At 41.0% G+C, this 20,944-nt stretch overlaps 1 protein-coding gene, 1 long non-coding RNA gene and 1 pseudogene across 9 annotated transcripts in view; 1 reads left to right on the top strand and 2 right to left on the bottom strand.

The window, feature by feature from the left end:
* Window positions 1-16,766, bottom strand: part of EVI5 (ecotropic viral integration site 5) — a 214,386-nt gene extending 197,620 nt beyond the window's left edge. For 3 of the 8 annotated variants that reach the window (XM_067726947.1, XM_067726945.1, XM_067726942.1), the window contains exon 1: window positions 16,367-16,754. The gene's annotated coding sequence lies outside the window, so the exon portion shown is untranslated. Of the gene's footprint in view, window positions 1-16,366 lie in introns of all 8 variants that reach the window. The other 5 variants (XM_067726948.1, XM_067726950.1, XM_067726944.1 and 2 more) reach the window with 5 other exon arrangements.
* Window positions 79-16,245, bottom strand: LOC137210942 (uncharacterized). The gene is made up of 2 exons (XR_010936813.1): window positions 15,819-16,245; window positions 79-400 (listed from the first exon to the last, which is right to left on the bottom strand). It is a non-coding gene; the product is annotated as an uncharacterized lncRNA (long non-coding RNA).
* LOC137212563 (small ribosomal subunit protein mS38 pseudogene) lies at window positions 9,884-10,764 on the top strand (annotated as a pseudogene).
* Window positions 16,767-20,944: the final 4,178 nt, after the last annotated feature.

Below are 20,944 nucleotides of genomic sequence, written 5' to 3' on the forward strand. Positions count from 1 at the left end.
TATCCATTCATCTGTTGATGGACATTTTGGGTTGTTTCCAACTTTTGGCTGTGAATAATGCTGCTATGAACACCGGCATACAAATGCCAAATAGACTTTTAATAGTTTGCTCTGGCTGGAAAGCCAGAAAAGGACTATAAAAAAAAACAGCAACAGAAGCTGCCAACAGCAATTACCACAATAGAACAGAATATAAGACATTAACTTCATGGGTTTTCCACGCAGCATGTGGGATCTTGGTTCCCCCACCAGGGATCAAACCCATGCCCCCTGCAGTGGAAGCACAGAGTCTTAACCACCGGACTGCCGGGGAAGTCCCAACTTTATGGTTTTTTAAATTATTTATACTTCTGATTTTTCCAAATTTTGGAGTCCTTCATCATGACAGACTTCATATGTTCTAATCTGAAAAATATACAAGAAGGAAATAAAAGGGAGAAAGCAACAATGCTTAAGTAACATATTAACAAATCATTACTAAGGTCAGGATTGCAGGTTAGGAGCAATACTGAGAAGGGAGCAGAGTTATAGCCTCAAACAGCATCTTCTTTTTGTTCTGACCAAAGAGAAGGTATTACTTTGCCCTCCTTAATGCCTAGCACAGAACCCAGTGTATTCTAGAAACTCAACAACAAAAGTTGGCTGAAAAAAACAGATGGATAATTCTATAGGTATCTGAGTTCTTACAACTACATCATGTTTTTTTTAACTGTTTATACTTAGTCTGAAACAGATTATTAGGAGCATCTCAAGTTTCACAGGAATTTTATATGAACCCATAAATTTATGGGGAAATTGGCCAGTAGATGAGTGACAGGAAATTGTATCTCTGGTACCATTATTTAAACTAAAACTCTGACTGATTACACAAGATTACAAGCCCAGAAAACTCACCAACTTACAGCATCATACTTTTTTAGTGGCTATTTGCCTAAGTGTTTGTAATGCCAAATGGGTCCAGAGAGATCTTTTCTTATTTGCTTCCAAAATAAATAGCAAACGTATCAAACTTAGAAGTATATCTAAAATATATGATCAAATTTCAAAATGGTCTATGCCAATATAAATATAAAAAATAATTATCTGTACACACCATTACTTCAACATTCTTCAAGGTGTTGGAAATTTTGAACCCATAAAAATCTTGGTATACAACTGAATAAATATGTAGAAAGCAAAAAAAAAAAAAAAAATTATTTATACTCAACGTTGTCCCAGTAGGATTTAAGCTTGGGGCAAATGTAATATCTATCTTCAATCTTTTAAGCAGGTTATAAGGAAGTGTTATTCCAACTCTGCAAACATGGGAATAAACAACATTATTATATAAATAGCAGTGTCTTGCATGTTTTGAGTATTATCAATAAATATGGAGTACAGATTTTAAAATACAGTCTATAAATATCCTCAAAGAAGAACTGCAAATTATGTCTTTCACTTTTTTTTTTTTTTTTTTTTTTCCGTTACACAGGCCTCTCACTGTTGTGGCCTCTCCCGTTGCGGAGCACAGGCTCTGGACGCGCAGGCTCAGCGGCCATGGTTCACAGGCCTAGCCACTCCGCGGCATGTGGGATCCTCCTGGACCGGGGCATGAACCCGTGCCGCCTGCCACTCAACCACTCTCAACCACTGCGCCACCAGGGAAGCCCTGTCTTTCACTTTTTAAGTTAACAGTTGTCAGATGGAAGAAGAGAAAGATACAGAGCACTGGCTTCAACAGGAACAGAAAAAACAGCAAACAGGAATTACACTGAAAGGGAAAAAAACAGGAAATAAGGGTAACACTGCTGACAAGTCTTCTTCCTTTAGATGTCTATACAACAAATTTCTCTGAGTTAATTTATTTTCTGTAGGCATACAGCATATATTCATCTCTCTCTGATCCTTCCTAGAACAAAATTCTAGAACAAAATTTCAGAAAAGGAAAACTTGCAACTAACACAACATTGTAAATAAACTACACTTTAATTTTAAAAAAAAAAAGAAAGAAAAGGAAAACTTTGTACACAGTGATATACTATTGCTGCTGCTACCACCATCATCTACTGTAAGTTTTCCTATGTACCAGGCACTTCGACAACACTTACATTCATTACCTTATTTAATCCTCACAATAATCCTGAGACAGATTTTACTGAAGTTTATAGAGGTTAAACAACTTGCCCAAGAATCCATTAGCTAATAAACGATGGAACCAGGATACTAAACATTAAGCCCTAAAACAAAAACATCCTGACAAGTATAAATCATTGATAGGAAGGTGAGCTAAAACAGAAGAACACAAAAGTAAAAACACAGAACGTCAGAACATGTCATGACTCTAAGGATTCTGACAGAAACCAATCTGATTACCTACTTAAGCAATTCAATTAACTAAAATAATGAGATGAAAATCATATTTGAAAATGAAGGACTTCCCTGGTGACGCAGTGGTTAAGAATCTAACTGCCAATGCAGGGGACACGAGTTCGATCCCTGGTCCAGGAAGATCCTACATGCCGTGGAGCAACTAAGCCCGTGCGCCACAACTACTGAGCCTGAGCTCTTGAGCCCAAGAGCCACAACTACTGAAGCCCACACGCCTATAGCCCGTGCTCCACCACAGGAGAAGCCACTGCAATGAGAAACCCACGCACCACAAAGAAGAGTAGCCCCCGCTCGCCGCAACTAAAGAAAGCCCCCATGCAGCAACGAAGACCCAACACAGCCAAAAATAAGTAAATAAATAAATTTATTAAAAAATTTGATAATTTGAGCTGCACCTAAAATTGCTATAGCCAAGGTGTTCAAGTTCATGAATAAGGAGCTAATAAGCCTGTCCCCTGACGTCAACCTTCCACTGTTACAAAGACAAAATTATTTTTTAAAAAAAAAAAGGCATATCTACACAATTTTTTTCCTGGCAGCAGCAAGAGTACTAAAATACCTGTTTCCTTAGGTCTTAATCTAGTCCAAAAAAAGCACAAATTCTGAACAAGTACCTCTTAAAATATATCACATATTATGCAAATTTTTTATTTAATACACATAATACATCAAGCACTGTGTCAAGAAGTGTGTTAAGCACCATCAACCCATACCCAGTGTGAAATAAAAATGAACTGCCAGGCTTCCCTGGTGGCGCAGTGGTTGAGAGTCCCGCCTGCCGATACAGGGGACACAGGTTCGTGCCCCGGTCTGGGAAGATCCCACATGCCGCGGAGCGGCTGGGCCCGTGAGCCATGGCTGCTGAGCTTGCGTGTCCGGAGCCTGTGCTCCGCAACGGGAGAGGCCACAACAGTGAGAGGCCCGCGTACTGCAAAAACAAAAACAAAAACAAACAAACAAACAAAATGAACTGCCACAGTTCTGAAAAATCCTAAAATGTCAATAGGAATCTTCAACATAATTCTCCAAATAGGTAAATAATGCACAGATCATGGCAAGGCCTTAAAAACTGTATTTTAAATTGTCATTTTAATTAATTTAATTACACTGATACTGGTGAAAGAAGAGTGATGAAATTAAGAGGTGGAAAATGTATGTTAATTGGAATTGGATAGAAGGACACATGAAAACTCAGGAAATCCTGGCAGAAATATAGTATCAATGAAATAATAATTTTTTGAAAGGTCCTCAGCATCTCAGCAAGGTAAAGTACCATGTTCTTTTGACAGGGTGCGTAAGGCCTTCACAAGTTATTTAAATTTTTTAAACCTTGTTTCCTTGTCAGGAACTTAATAAAAGGTTGGAGTGAATGGTACCTCTAATGTTTTCCTGTTGTGACACTGTAGAGTCAAGAGAAAATTGATAAACTCATATAAGCAGATTTTTATACAATGATTAGTTTCAATAATAACAGGGGGGGGAGGAGTCCGCAAAACGTTGCACTAGAAAACTAAGGTCTCATTCCCTGAACCTCATATACTCATATACTATGAGGCTACAGCAATAATCAGAAACCAACAAAATGAGAGTACATTAGCAAGACTAAATTAACACAGGTACACAATAACTTTGGACTTTAACAAAATGCCAAAGAAGCATTTAGGACTACAAGAGTTTGTGTTTTTTTTTTTTAATCTGATAATATTAAAGAAAACGAAAATGTTATAAACTTAACTACTGCCCATATCCACACCTCTCTAGTCTCACCTGCCACAGGTAAGTGGGTCTGAAGTCAGAAGACAGGCCTCACGCTCTGTGAATTATCCTGGAACTCAGGTGGTCTCTCTCTTCTTCCCAGTTTCTGCTCTCAACTTTTAAACAGGCTGCTCTGCCATATTTAGCGCTCTCGCTGGACCTTACATCCCACTAAGTACCCCCTGTCTCACAGTATCGTCCCTCCCCCATAGCTAAGCAACTGGACAGATAGCTTTAGCTTTCATTCTTCCCTTCTTCACCTCCCACTTTTTCACTGCAATGTGGCTTCTACCATACCATTTTACTAAAACCACACTTACCAAGGTCACTCACCAACAGCCTCTTTGTGCTAAATCCAGTAAATGCTTCATAGTCCTTATCTTACTTACAGACCTCTCTGTAACATGTGACCCATACAGTACTTTTCCTGTTATTTATTTTTTATTTTTCTGATTAGCAAATACATGTTAAGAATTGAAATACCACAGAAAAAAATGGAAAAGTTTGAGTACTCTGTAATCCCACTCTCAAAGACAGCCACTGTTAGCTGTACAGTATATATTAAGATTTCTATACATATGGTAATATACAAGTATATGTATTTAAGTTCACAAAAATTAGATCATACTTGGGGACTTTCCTGGTGGTCCAGCAGTTAAGACTCCATGCTTCCACAGCAGGGGGCACAGGTTCAATCCCCGGTCAGGGAATTAAGATCCCGCATGCCCTGCCTGGTGCAGCCAAAAAAAATCAGATCATACTATACATTTTTGAGAATTTAATTCAATGTACTTTGATCTTCTGTCCTTGTTAGTATTATGTGGTAGACTAATTAACGGCCTCCTAAAGAGCACATCATAAAACACAGAACCTGTGAATGTTACCTTAAATTGTAAAAGGGACTTGGCAGAGGTGATTAAGGGAAGGATTTTGTGATGAGGAGATTATCCTGAACTATCTGGTTTGGGCCCATCGGAAGATGCTATGTAGTTGACTTTGAAAATGGAGGAAGGGATCAAGGAATGCAATGCAAGGAATACAAGGAATGCAACTGGAAAAGGCAAGGAAATAGATTCTACCCCAGGAACCAGCTGGGTCAATACCTTGACTTTAGCCCAGTGAAACATTTGAGACTTCTGGCCTGCATAACTGTAAGAGACTATATTTTTGTTTTAAGCCACTAAGTTTGTACTAATTTGTTACAGCAGCAATAGAAAACTATATAATACTCTGTGTATGTGTGTGTGATACCTTTCCACATTTGTCTGTTTCTCTAGAAGTTATTCCACAAAGTGCAACTATTGGGTCAAATAATAAAAAAAAGTTAACCTCCAGAAAGGCTACACTTATTTTTTACTCACATTAACAACATTCAAGCCCCTCCCTCCTTTTTCGAAGTTCTGTTCTTTCAGTTTGTTAAATCACTTCCCTGGTTTCCCTTCTGTGGTGGCTACTCACTCCTTCTGCTCCTTTGCAGACTTCTCGTCATCAGCTCATTTCTTATATGTCAATGTTCCCCAAAATTCCAATTCCATCCTGGGCCTTCTCCTCACTATACACAGTTATTTAATCTACTTCCTTTTATTACTACTTACAAACATAACAGATTTACTTCTCCCTCTTCCCTCTAAAATCTACTCCTCCACTGTATTCTCTCTGTTAATGACTGACACACCAATATCCAACAGCCTATGGCAGATGCATGGGGATCACCTGACCCCTGCCCTATCCTCACCCCACATACCACAGGCTCCAGAATCTGTAAGTCTCTCCCTCCCTATCAATTCCTTAGAACAAGAATACATCAATTTTCAATTGTATTACTTAACTGTGTGTGTTCCCTATCTCAAGTCTCATACCCCACTGTACCAGCACAGTCTTTCTGAAACTCAATTCTGATTTGTCACTCAAGCAGACCTTTCACAGACTGCTGGTTGCAATGTAACATGATATATTCCCTTGGGAAAACTGTTTGGCAATGTCTTCTAAAGTTAAACATACATCCGCTCTATGAACCAGTAAGTCCACCACTAGTTATTTATCCAAGAGAAACAAAAATGTATGTCTATAAGAAGACTAATAGCTATGTGTTCATAACAGCTTTCATAATAGCCTAATGGGAAAAGGGATAAACAAACTGTTATTGTCATACAATGTTATTACTATACACCAGTTAAAAAGAACTACTGAAAGGAGCATTAACATGGATGAATTTCAAAACATTATGTTGAACAAAAGAAGCCAGCCAGAAAAGAATACACACTAATTCTATTCTATTAGGTGAAGTTCAAGAACATGAAAAACGAATCTGTGGTAAAAGACAGCAGAACAGGAACTGACTAAAGGAACCATGTGGGATTACTGGGGAGGGAGAGATTAACACAGGAGTACACATTCGACAAAATTCATTCAATTGTAGAGTTAAGTTCATTTCACTATACGTAATCTTTACCTCAAAATTTTTTAAAGCAAATATTAAAATTTAAAACTCTTACTTCACTCAGCATTTTTCCATACTAATTATTTAAAAAGCCTCACACCTGTCAGAATGGCCATCACCAAAAAGTCTACAAATAACATGCTGGAGAGGGTGTGGAGAAAAGAGAACACTCCTATACTGTTGGTGGGAATGTAAATTGGTACAGCCACTATGGAGAACAGTATGGAGGTTCCTTAAAAAACTGAAATAGAATTATCATATGAGGGACTTCCGTGGTGGCACAGTGGTTAAGACTCCATGCTCCCTATGCAGAGGGCCCAGGTTCCATCCCTGGTCAGGGAACTAAATCCCATATGTATGCCACAAATAAGAGTTTGCATGCCACAACTAAGGAGCTGGCAAGCCACAACTAAGGAGCCAGCGAGCTGCAACTAAGACCCGGCACAACCAAATGAATAAATAAAAATTTAATTTAAAAAAAAATTACCATATGATCCAGCAATCCCACTTCTGGGCATATATTCAGACAAGACGAAAACTCTAATTTGAAAAGATACATGCACCCCAATGTTCACAGCAGCACTATTTACAATAACCAAGATATGGAAGCAAACTAAATGTCCATCAACAAATGGATGGATAAAGATGTGGTATACACACATACAAAGGAATATTAGCCATAAAAAAGAATAAAATAACTTGCAGCAACATGGATGGACCTAGAGATAATCATAATAAGTGAAGTAAAATCAGACAAGGAAAGACAAATATCATATAATATCACTTACATGTGGAATCAAAAAAATGATACAAATGAACTTATTTACAAAACAGAAACAGACTTACAGACATAGAGGGAAGTGGGGGGAGTGATAAATAGGAGTTTGGGATTAACAGATACACACTACTGTATATAAAACAGATAAACAATAAAGACCTACTGTAGAGCACAGGGGACTATATTCAATATCTTGTAATAACCTATAAAGAAAAAGAATAGATTCAGCATAACTGAATCACTTCGCTGTACACCTGAAACTGACACATTGAAAATCAATTATACTTCAATTTAAACAAAAAAAAAAAAAAACCTCAAGATTTAAGACAAATTAATCACTTAACTACCCTGGTCTGCAGTAGTCCCTGGTGGTCCAGTGGTTAGGACTCAGTGCTTTCACTGCCGGAGCCAGGTTCAATCCCTGGTCAGGGAACTTAGATCCCACAAGCTGCACAGCATGGCCAGAAAAAAAAAAAGTAAAGAAACAAGACTATACCAACTGTGTGTTCCCCTGGTTTATAAATTTTGTGAAAGCAAAGATTTTTGTCTATGTAGTATTGATCACCGTTGTCTTCCCAGTACCTATCATTATGCTTGACACATAGGAGATGCTATATATGTGTTACCTTTGGTGGTTCTTACTGACTTACTGACAATGTTCATAACTTCATTAAATTTCTAGATCATTTACTGACTCAGTTTTCTGATCTCGTGTGTTAAATGCTTGACAACATTTATAACCTTGTTCATCCAGCAGCAGAAAAGAAGCTTCTCCACATTTTCAAAAACGCAGCCAAGTTGAGTCTTTGTGCTCCTCTCTTACATGTATTTTAAATTAAATGTTTAAAGGCATTACACTTTTCATGAGATTATTCCCTAAGATTCGTTCTCAATTTACTTCAAGGTCTACCTCCTCACCAGCAAATTCTGGCTCAGTCTTCTAAACTATCCTGATTCTGGTATACTTGAAGATATTAAATTTTTCTTCTTTCTCTTATGTACCTCATTCAAATATCATATTATACAGTGGTTCATTCAAGTGAAACTTTTATCCAGTATCTTTTTTTCTAATATTTATTTATTTATTTGGCTGCGTCGGGTCTTAGCTGCAGCACGCAGGATCTTCATTGCCATGTGCGGGATCTTTAGTTGTGGCATGTGGGATCTAGTTTCCTGACCAGGGATCAAACCCAGGCCCCTGCACTGGGAGCATAGAGTCTTAACCTCTGGACCACCAGGGAAGTTCCTATCCAGTATCTGTTAACATTGTTCTAACAAACTTACTAGCATAATTTATGAGAATGCCGGATTCATTTTTAACATAGCAAAAGATCTGTATCAAGCCAAATACAGCAACTAATCATTTGAATACCAATTCAAAGGTAAGACAAAATCCCCATCTTCACTTCCCTATCAGTGCTTACACTTTCTTATGAAAAACAAAAAGAGCAATGATCCATAATAAAACCATTCTGCTCCTCTCTCTATCAATGTTCCTTCCAAGAACACAGGAGCTAGTAGTTCCTTAAGGAGAGAGCCCTAATCATGAACCCAAAAGACAATGAATAGCAAAACCAACAATGAAGACCCAGATAATAGCCAGTTTAACCAGCTTTAGGGAACATTTTTCAAAGTACAATTGTGAGCAGTTGGATTAGTACAAAGAACAATTAACAAGCACTAAACCCACATTGTCTGGCCACTTAAACAATAAACTGCCAACAGCACAGGCAGGGAATGCTCTCATGAAGTACAGAGACAGTAATAAACATCTGGGAATGGCAACAAATAAACACGCCAGGCAACTTACAATTATGAGAAATTGGATGACCCTTTCTGAGCAAACATATGAGGCCACAGTCAACAGCTTCTAGCCACAAAACACACATTAATTAACCTACATGTTTCCAATGAGGAAGGACTATCATACCGCCAAAACAGATAGTAATAATTGCCAATGTTATCTTTAATTGATAGCTTGAATTTTATATGCAAACATATAAAACTGTGTGCAGTGATAAGCAGACTTTTATATTTTATGTAACTTGTCCAAAATTAATTTGAAGAGAAACAAAGGGCTAAATAAGGGCATTACAGAAAATAACAAAAAAACCCACCACTATCTAGCATAAATCTCAAATGTAAAAGGATACTGTAACACAGAAAAGGATGGACACAATATAAAGTTAAACACATAAAATTTTATAAATTTAGCCTAAGAAAAAACAAATTATATTGAGAATAATATTTTCATTTCATCATGAACTTTATGATAAAAAACTCTTATCTCAAAGAGCATTTGGAAACATACTTAGTGTTTTAAAGAAAAAAGGAGTGCAAAGCATAACAAAGTTATCAGAGGAGCTTAACAGAGAGGCTTTAATGGGTGGTTCTAATTAATTTACCAGTTTACGTTAACTATAAGATTTCTACAACTTTAGCAATACTTTTCAATTTTTTCTGGAATATAATCTTTTTCTCAAAACAAAAAATACTGGGCAGCAGAATGGTCAGTCTCCCAGCAGTGTCTGGGTAGGGTCAGCATGAGGCCGCGGGCTCCAGGGACAGCGGAGGCGGCTGCTGCCGGCTGGGCTGGGGACCTGGGACTTGAGAGTCCACACCACCCACGCAGTGGGCACCTCGGGGTGAAGCTGAGGCTCACGGAGGCTCCACTGAGCACCTGGGGCCGCCGCCACACACAGACCTTGTTCCTGGTGCGCCTCACTTCCCAGCTGCTCAGGGCTGTTCCCGGGTAGGCTGCAGTGGGTCCTGGCCTGTCTCAGGGGTGCTGGGCAGGCATGCCTGCAGGCCTCGCTACAGCACGCAACCAACAGGCCCAAGTGGTGCTGCCTCCCTCCCTGGCAGACGGGTCCATCTGGAGCTTGAGGAGATGCTGCTGTGCAGGAATATATCCATCAGCCCCCTGGAGAGCTGGCTGACCTGGAGAGCTGGCTGACCTTGAGAGCTGGCTACCTCCTGCCCAGACTGGATGCTGGGGTCCCAGGGACTGTGTCTCCAGCCCAACTCTGAGTGTCCACCCAGCCAGGTGGGGGAATGGGTCGAGCAGTGGGGTAAGGAGGTCTGGGATGCACCCCAGATGCAGTGCAAAAACACACTCAAGATCTGCCAGTACAAGATGAATCATCGCAAGTACCGCAAGCTGGTCAAGAGGACCCAGTACCTACTGCGGAAAGTCAAGGAAGGACGCCTGAAACGGCAGCAAATCAAGTTCAAGAGAGACCTGAAGCGCATCTGGTGGAAGGCGGGCCTGAAGGAAACCCCCACAGGCTGGCAGACCCCCAAGATCTACCTGAGGGGCAAATGCATCTCCTATCTCTCTCCCGTACCCCTATTACTGCTGATGACCCGTTGTAATAAGTATTCAGAGAACTCAGCTAAAAACAAAAAACAAAAAAAATTCTAAGTATTACCTCCCACCCATGACAGTAGCTGGATTTAAGAATTATTGATTAAAATAACAAAACCACCACGACTTTTTGATAATTCCTGTATGTTACAAATATGCAAGATCTATTATTTGTTCTTTCAATATTAAATGTTTAACGCACATATTGATTTCCAGACCCACTGCAGAGATCCACAGCCCACTCTGTTTCTCCAGTCATTTCTCTCTTTATAGCAAGTTTCCCACTACAGAAAGTATCAAATAGCTCACTAAGCTGGCTTATCTTTAAAATCATTTCCAATCCTGAGATTATAAGATTCTGGGACAATGTAAACTTCTCAAAAGAATTTAGAGGTTTCTAGAGAAATTACAGTTTGATCCAACATTTAAGTGCTCTCCCTCCTAACATTCTATGTAGATAACAGTAAAGAAATTTTAACAGCTACAACCCCACAGGGAGGAGAAAACAGTGGTGGGCAGATGGCAGCACATTTTTGTATGATGAATGGAAAGCAGATGAGGGACTTGCACGTTAAGACTGCAGACTGAACCCACACATCTAATTTTGCTCTCTCACGAAACCCTACTAAAACAAGATAAAGAAAATGTTGCTGTTGTTTTGTTCTGTTTTTAGGACACAAACCATAAGCATTGAGAGAATGGAAGAAACAACAGCAACAAAATTTTGGAAGCTGGAAAGATGGATGAGTGATAACTGATTTGGTCAAAGACAAATTATAAGACAGCAGTGCTGACAACGAAGAACAAACCCACTTTGCGCTACAGAATCCTCAAAGGGTTCAGGAACTGCCAGAACACAGAGGGGGAAGGGAGACTAAAGAAAGAAAGGATCAGGTGAAAGCTGTTTGAACAGTTAGAAACCTAGAGCCCATGCCTCTCCCGAGTTGCTGAGTGACCCAAGCTCAATGAGGCAGCAGGTTAGAGATTTATTCTCTAAAAAGAGTAAATCACACATGGTGGAGGATGAAGGTATCCTAACATAAAGAGGCAAATTGTATGTCCCTTCATATTAAATGCTCTATGGCTCATTACCCAGCCCTCTTTTCCTGAGTTCCCAGACCACCGGCAACTAGACCTCTGGCCTCCAAGCAGAAAACTGGGATACTCTCTGGGAAATCTGACCAGGCCAAATGGAAAGACAGACACTGGAGAGAGCCTCAAACAGCCCACCCAAACCAATGATTTCAATCCTGACCACACACTGGAATCACCTGGGCAACTTTAGAAAATACTGGTGCTAATCTATGCAGACAGAAATCAGAATAGTGGTTGCCTCTGGGCAAGGAGTGGGGAAGATAGAAGGGATATGAAGGAATTTTCTAGGGGTTTCACAATGCTCTGTACCTTGTGTTCATTACACAGGTGTACACACAGCAAAATCATCAAACTATACACTTAAAATCTATATATTTTACTGTGTGCAATCACACTTAAATTTTTAAAAAGTACTGCTACCTGACGTATTTGGTCCCTCAGTCACAAGCAAACAACCAAGGAGGATTATCAGACCTCTGAAGAGGGCCTCTACTGCTGAGACTATACCAAACAGAAAAAAAGTAACTTGGAGGAAACAAGCTATGCAAGGAAAAAGAAAGCTTAAAGAAACTGCCTTTAACAATCTCAGGTAGGTAAGAGAGATATGGCATCTATGAAACAAGAAAAGAGACTTTTTCTTGTTTCATAGATGCCGTAAGTAACTGAGGAATAAGTAACTGAGTAGAGGATGGGAAACTAAACCTACAGGCCTGCACAAGGGAATATGGTCAACGGGCTGATGTGCCTCGCTCACAGAGCCCCAGAAGGCTCAGCCCTTGAGAGTCTCGAGGGATATCGTCAGTGGGGAAGAAGTATGGGGCTGAAGAGCAGGTCAGTGGTTTAAAGTCTGGTAAAGTCTGTACATGGACCTCCAGTTTCCCTCCTCCACTATTCACATCCTCTCATAAATTTATTCTCTGGAAACAGCGACTTGGAGAGACTCCAGACTCAAGAAGAGTGGAGCGAGGCTCACGGCTGAAAGCCAAGGAATAATGCAGAAGTATGCGCGGTAATAGCAGCCCTCACCCACAGCCCAATTCCTCCGTGCAGCTCTCAGAACACTGGGAGCCAGGCACAGTACGTGCCCCACACTTGGATTTAAATGCCCCTTTTGCATGCAGCCAAACCAATTTTCATCACAGCACTTCTCCTAGTGGAGGATAAAGGTCTTCTGAATTTCTACAACTCCTCTTAGACTCTCAACTTCTTAAAGGCAGGGGCAGCATCTTAATCAGCTTCATATCCCCAGAGCCTAACACAGTTACACTCCATGTTAAACACTCTATAAGTCTTTAATTGGTCCCAGACACTGGAGATAACATACAAGAGATTTTAAAACCTTGGAAAACTAGAGCATACAAGGTGTAATTTGGACTAGGTCTTGAAGGGACATTAAAGATTTAGGATTTATTGATGAAATGACGTCTGGGATTTGTTTTAAAATAATCCCAGAGCCACTCTCCCCACCCCCCAAAATCAGCTGTATTTCTATATACTGGCCACAAATGTTTTAAAATATCACTTACAATAATATTTAAAAAAACAAATACCTAAGAATAAATAAGAAAAGATGTGGGACTTCCCTGGTGGCACAGTGCTTAAGAATCCACCTGCCAACGCAGGGGACACGGGTTCGAGCCCTGGTCCGGGAAGATCACTCATGCTGCGGAGCAACTAAGCCCGTGCGCACAACTACTGAGCCTGCGCTCTAGAGCCCATGAGCCACAACTACTGAGCCCGCACGCCTAGAGCCTGTGCTCCGCAACAAGAGAAGCCACCTCAATGAGAAGACTGCACACCGCAACGTAGAGTAGCCCCTGCTCACAGCAACTAGTGAAAGCCCATGTGCAGCAATGAAGACCCAACACAGCCAAAAATAAATAATTTTAAAAAAAGATGTGGAAGACTTTTATACAGAAAACTACAAAATATTAGAGAAATTTTAAAAGACATAAATAAGTGGAGAAATATACCATGTTCATAAACTGGAAAACTCAATATTGTTAAGATGTCAATTCTCTATTTCCAAAATTTGTAGCAATGGACAAGATTCTGAAATTTATGTGGAAACTCTAAGAACCAAGAACTGCCCAGACAATCTTAAAGAACAAAATAGGAACAACCATCGGGACTTCCCTGGTGGTCCAGTGGTTAAGAATCCACCTTCCGATGCAGGGGATGCGGGTTCGATCCCTGATGGGGGAACTAAGATCCCACATGGCCACAGGGCAACTAAACCCACGCGCCGCACCTAGAGAGAAGCCCACAGCGAGGAGCCCGCGTGAGGAAACTAACACCCAGCATAGCCAAAAAAATATATATATATATATATACGAACAACAGATATCAGAGCTTATTATAAAGTTACATCAGTTGATAGTGATATTGGTGCAAGGATAACAAATAGACCAATGAAACAGAATACTGTCCAGAAACAGATCCACACTTATACAGTCACCTGATTTATGAAAAAGTGTCACACAGTGCAGAAGGGCAACGATGGTATATTCAGTAAATGGTGCTGGGTCAAATAGATACCCATATGGTATAAAGTGAAGCTGGACCCCTACAATCCATCTGGAATTTACTGTAAATTGTACATCTTAAATACGAAAAGTAAAACAAAATAAAACTTCTGTACAGTAACATGGGGAAATATCTCCATATTCTTAGGCTAGGCAAAGATTTCTTAAATAAGGGCACAAAAAGCAGTAATCATAAAGGGAAGGATTAAGTATATTTCATTACAATTAACAATTTCCGGGCTTCCCTGGTGGCGCAGTGGTTGAGAGTCCGCCTGCCGATGCAGGGCCATGGGTTCGTGCCCCGGTCGGGGAAGATCCCACGTGCCGCGGAGCGGCTGGGCCCGTGAGCCATGGCCGCTGAGCCTGCGCGTCTGGAGCCTGTGCTCCGCAACGGGAGAGGCCACAACAGTGAGAGGCCCACGTACCGCAAAAAAAAAAGAAAAAAATAACAATTTCCATTCATCAAAAAAAGGCCATTAAAAGAGTGAAAAGGCAACATACAGAGTGGAAAAAGATTAAGTCCAGAAAGGACTCATGGAAGACAGATGTGTATACACACACACACACACACACACACACACACAGAACTCATATCCGGAATAAAGAATTACAGACCAATTAAAAAAAATAATAGTGAGACTTAACAGGCACTTCACAAAAGACGACATATAAATGGCCAACAAAAGATACCCAACCACAATCATCAGAAAAATGTAAATAAGACCACACATATATTACTACACTTTTACCAAAATAGCAAAAATTTTTAAAACTGACAAGCATTAGCAAGGATATGAGGTAAATGGAATACCATTCCCTGATAATTGGTAGAACACTGGGAAAATGTTCAACTGTATCTAATGCTAAAGTTTTATCATTTACATACCTCATAAACCAAGAGTTCCACTCCTAGACATAAACCTCAACCTAGCAATGTTCTGTTTCTTGATCTGTGATAGTATACTTAGTAAAAATTCTTTACCTGCATACTCAAGATTGTGCACTTTTTAAAATATATTATACTACAATAAGTTTTCTAAGATTTCTTTGACACAAATTTCTCAGAGACATTAACACTAGCATTTTAGAATAGAAAAGGAGCTTCTGGTAAACAGCCGAAAGTTTATTAATAAAACTTTTTTCAAAAACAAAACAAAAAAAGCTGCTAACACATTTCAACCCAGAACAAAGGTAAAAACTATGAACAGATAACTTTTCTTGATCTTCACGAAGCACCGGATATCTTTCAGCAATAAAAGGAGTCTGTTATTCTACACTGTAACCCAAAGAAATCTTTGCAAGAAAATGCTACTTTTTGAAATCACCTCTAACAACAACAGATAGGAAAGTGAAGAAACCATTCCAAAAGTTTTGGTTAACTCTTCGGTGAGAGAATGCCAGCTGAGTTGATTTGTGTAGCCCAAAAGACAAAAATGAAGCCACAAAGAAATCACAGCAACTCTAAAGCAAACACCAACACCACAATCCAACCTACCGGAAATGCTGTGGTTAATTTGAGGCTTGCCCCGCTAGTCATAAGGTGATTCAGTGATGGCTACAAACGCTCCCCAAGTGCATCCTTGGGCGTCATCTAGCACACCTGGCTCGCCCATCACCTGCCTGGAGACACGGCTTTGCGCAGAATCCCAGAGGCCAAATAAAGACGCCAACTTTGCAAGAGGCGCGGACGGTCTCGCCCCATCAGGTCACCCAGAAGGAACAGACTCCTGGCCTCGAGGGCGGGGGTGAAGAGTCAGTATTCCCCCACAGAATTTACGAGGAAGCGCTCCCGAAGCTGCCTAGTCCCTCCACCTCCCCGGGACTCCACTGGAAGTCCCGCGGAAGAGTTTCTTCCCCAGCGCCCACGGCAGGAGGGTCGCAGCGACCACAGGGAACTTAGGCCCCGGGGGTCTGGGCGCGCCCGCCCCGCTCGCGCCGCAAGTTTGGTTGGCGGCCCCCACTCGCCGCGCCTCGGCCCGGCTGTGCGCCCCGCGGAACCCGGGCTCGCGGCCCGCCCGGCCTGGCGCGGCGCCCCTCACCTTGGAAACGCTGGGTGGACTCCGCCGTAAACATTAACTTCCCATCCAGCCGGCAGCCGCGCCGCCGCGTCTCAGCGCCTCGGCCTCTCTCCCGGCTCCGCCGTCCGCCGTCCGCGCCCCCTCTTGAGCGCCGCGCTCACTCAGGAGCTCGGGGCCGCCTCAGACGCTGACCCACTCCCCCCGCACCGCCGCGGTTTCAACTACCACCCAACCCCTACTGTGCTCGCCGCCGGCTCCTCCCGGGTCCGGCCCGGCCGCGTCAGGAAGGCTCAAGGCGCAGGCGCGGCAGGGCCTTAAAGAGACCGGGCCGCCCTAGCGCTTAATGGGTTCGAGCAGGTTAGGGGACGGGCGGGCCGGCTGAGAAAACAAGCCTAAGGGATTGGACCGTGGGGAACGGGGGCGGGGAACTCCCGCTTGTTCCTCCGCCTCTCTTTCAAAGTTCCAGCGGTCGGACCCACAAATTGCTGACTTCCCCAGTCTCTGGAACCGCCCCTTGCCTGTAAGAGCTGCACCAGACACTACCCCCGCCCCGAAGCGACCCCGCGCTTAAGGCTGCGGGCCTCGCATTGCTGCACTGCTTATGCGCATGTCGCCAGGTCGCGGCCACGGGATGCAGACGCGCAACCTTCGAAAGGCCGTCCGTGCTTCCTCGAGAGGTGACCTGGTCACTCCCAAAAACAATAATTAACGTGTAAATGGCACTTGTGATTGCAAATCACTCTACCATCAGTCGTCTCGACACATTGGATTTATGCGGAGTCCGGCAGGGACATGGGCACAAATATGTGAGGTCCAGCCGGGCAGTCATCCAATATCAACGAAGAAATTCTTAGAAGGAAAGTACTTAAGAACAGAAACAACCTACTAATTCCGGTCTAATCCCAGGAAAAACAGGCAAAAAATAACAATAATAATAACAAAGGCAATGTAAATTACTTTCATTATACATTTAGAAGTGACAAAATGATAGTAATTAGCACAAAAAAAATTGCCTAGAAATTAGATAGTCCTGGTTATTACCTAATTTAAATTTATAATCTCCAGAAGGGGTTCCACTGTAATAAGTATTTCAGAAAAAGAAAAATCCTCTATTTTTTTAAAAAACAAGATTAAGAAATACCAGAAAATAGGAAGTAGAGCCATGCTCTCCACCCAGCTAAAAACTTGAAATTGCATCTGAGGCAAAATTTTGCATAACTTCAGATTATGCCATTATTTAAAGTAATTTCAACTATCAGTTTCATTGCAACCGAATCCATCTTGTATAGGAAGCTAAGAGACATTTTGTTAATCTACCTTTCCTTCCTATATTCCATCTATCAGCAAATTCTATAGATTTTACGTCCCAAAATTTCCTTGAATCTGTCCTCTACCATCTCCTGCATCACCACCCTAGTCCAAACTCCCTTTGTCTGGGAGGGCCAGGGGCCTGGGAGGGCTACAAATTTAGTCTCTAATTGGTTTACCCTCATGTCCTCTAGCCCCTCTCTAATCTCTTCTCCACACAAATGGCTGTGTGATCTTTTATCTTCCCAGCATGTACCACTTCAATGGCCTCCCACTTCCTTAGACAAAACCTCTTAACTAACCTGCATGGTCTGGTGGCCTGCCCACCTCTCCACCTCTTCTCACTGCTCAGACCACATTCCATCCTTTCTCTGTTCCAGCCAGACTGGCCTCTTCCAATTCCTCAGTTTTCTCCCTCCACAGACCTGCATATGCTTTCCTTTGTGCCTGGAAGGCTCTTCCAATCCTCATCCTTCTAACCATACCTCTAGTCTCTACCTCTGAGAAGCATCTTCACACTTCCCTATCTTGGTCCATTCCTATCACATGACACTGAGACTGTAATTATATGATTATTTTGGTGAATTTTTGTTTCCCCTCCCCCACTGGACTAATTAGATCAATAAGGCCTGGAGCTTGGTTTTCTTTGGTTCATGGTTGTATTTCCATATTTGTTCAATATTTTTTTGTTTCATCAATAAATGAGAATTATAGGATGCCAGAACTTGAACTAGATATGGCTTGAAGGTTACCTAAGTCATAGATAGGTAAAATGTCACAATCTGACATTCGGAATCAGAGTCTAAAAAGAACTCCAGTTATTTTTAAACTGATTTTATATTGTTTTAGCTGGGCTGTCAGAAGATCCTTTGGGTAACCTTTAAAACTGAGTTCTCAAAGTACCTGTGTAAAGCCCTGAATTAATAATGATAGCTATGGGATGGGCCCACATGAATCTAATAATAATTTTTGCTTCAAGGGAGGAAGATTGAATGATTGGGAGTCAGGGCTGGGAAGGAGACTGCCTGCCCTTTTGTATATCTTCTTAACTTAAAGCCATGTGAATGTATTACCTACTTGAAAATAAATAAATGACACGAAAGAGTGCATACTCTATGATTCTATTTATTTGAAATTCTACGAAAAAAAAATTGTAACTGGTTGCCTCTGGCCAGAAATTGGCTGGGAAGGTGTATGAGAGAAATTTCTGGGTCATAAAACCCTCCCGCACTTGAGCTAGGCTGGGACCTGGGACCCTTTACTAAAGTGCTTGCACCTGCACAAATGTTTCCTTGAGCAACAGAATACAAAGAAACTATAAGGGACTAAAAATAACTGTGCACATGTGCAGTTGGGGCAGTTAGGACACAATACAAAAAGGCCACAAACGAACTGCTGTTTCTGAGATGCCAGGAGCAGAAGCAGGGTACTATGCAGGACCCCTGCACATAGCACCACCAAGTGGGTGGACAGACCACCTAAGTTATGCCTCCTGCCCAAGGGAACCAGCTTGCCCCCTGACCCCTAGGAGTGAGTAAGAGCACCTGTTACTTGTTTTTGCTCCCTCATGCTGCACCAGGAGCCCCAGTAACTTGCCTGAATTTCTTGTCTGGCCTCTTATCAATTTCTATTGATTAGAGAGTTCAAGTACTCAAATCAGTAGCACACTATTGGTGGGAATGTAAATTGGTGCAGCCATATGGAAAATCGTATGGAGATTCCTCAAAAAATTGAAAATAGAACTACATACAACCTAGCAATTTCACTTCTGGGTATTTATCTGAAGAAAATGAAAACACTAATTTTAAAAGATATGTGCAGGGAATTCCCTGGCGGTCCAGTGGTTAGGACTCCGTGCTTCCACTGCAGGGAGCATGGGTTCGATCCCTGGTCGGGGAACTAAGATCCTGCAAGCCTTGCGGCACGGCCAAAAAAAAAAAAGGTAAAAAAGATATGTGTACCCCAAAGTTCACTGCAGGATTATTTATAATAGCCAAGATACGGAAGCAACCTAAGAGTTCATCAGAAGGTGAACGGATAAAGATATGGTGTATATATACACAATGGAATATTAGGCATAAAAAAGAATGAAATCTTGCCATTTGCAACAACATGGAAGTACCTAGAGGGTATGTATGCTAAGTAAAATAAGTCAGGCAGAGAAAAACAAATATCATATGTTTTCTCTTACATGTGGACTCTGAAAAACAAAACAAACAAATAACAAAATAGAAACAGACTCAAAGATACAGAGAACAAACTGGTGGTCACCAAGGGGGTGGAGGATTGGGTAAAATAGGTTAAGGGGATTAAGAGGTAAAAATGTCCAGTTATAAAATAGATAAGTCATGGGAATGTAATGTAGAGAATATAGTCAATAATGTTGTGATAACTTTGGTGACAGACTGTAACTAGACTTATTGTGGTGATCATTTCATAACGTATAAAAATATCAAATCGCTATGCTGTACACCTGAAACTAATATAATATCCTGAGTCAATTATACTTCATTTTAAAACAAATAAGCTAACACACGGTTGAGCACTCTCTGTGTGAGTATTGGCTAAGGGCTATACATACATAATTTCTTTTAAGCCTCATTCTATCCTCATGAGGCAGATATCATTATAACCCCCTTGCATATGAGAAAATTGACACTTAGTAAATACCATGTAACTTACCCCCATTTATACAAATGGAAAATGGTGGGGCAGGCCTTTGAAATCAGTCCGTCTAATGTCAGAAGTGGTTTATATTACTTACCCACTAGATAAAGAGCTTTGCAATAACTGAAATCATATTTTGTCTTAGACTATTCAGTTGCCCCAGCACTTTGCATAGTAGCTGTTCAATGTATTTTGAATGAATGATAAAGAACAAGCTTGGTGTTAATTTTATTGGTACAAATTACACATTTTTAATTCGTACAAATTGTACATATATACAAAAAATATTCTAAATAATCAGTACCATTGTGCTAAGTGCCTGAGATGTACTATCTCTAATGAGGTCATGGGCCTGAGGAGAGAAGCTTCTACCATTAGCTCTGACTTTCCAATTTATTTGATGAAAGAGCTTGCACATTTATTTTACTGAAAAATTAAAATCAATATTTTTATTTTTAATAAATAAAATTTGTATAAATAAATAATAAAATTAACATTAAAGCTAATTCTAACTAGAGAAATAGCTAATTCTAACTTCTCCCAAGTGCTTGAGCACTCGCGTAAGTGAAATCCCACTGTGTGAATTCCACACCAACACTGCCTCTGCTCCAGCTTTCTGCCCTC

The sequence above is a fragment of the Pseudorca crassidens genome, chromosome 2 (genome assembly GCF_039906515.1).
Source record: "Pseudorca crassidens isolate mPseCra1 chromosome 2, mPseCra1.hap1, whole genome shotgun sequence".
Classification (NCBI taxonomy): Eukaryota; Metazoa; Chordata; class Mammalia; order Artiodactyla; family Delphinidae; genus Pseudorca; species Pseudorca crassidens.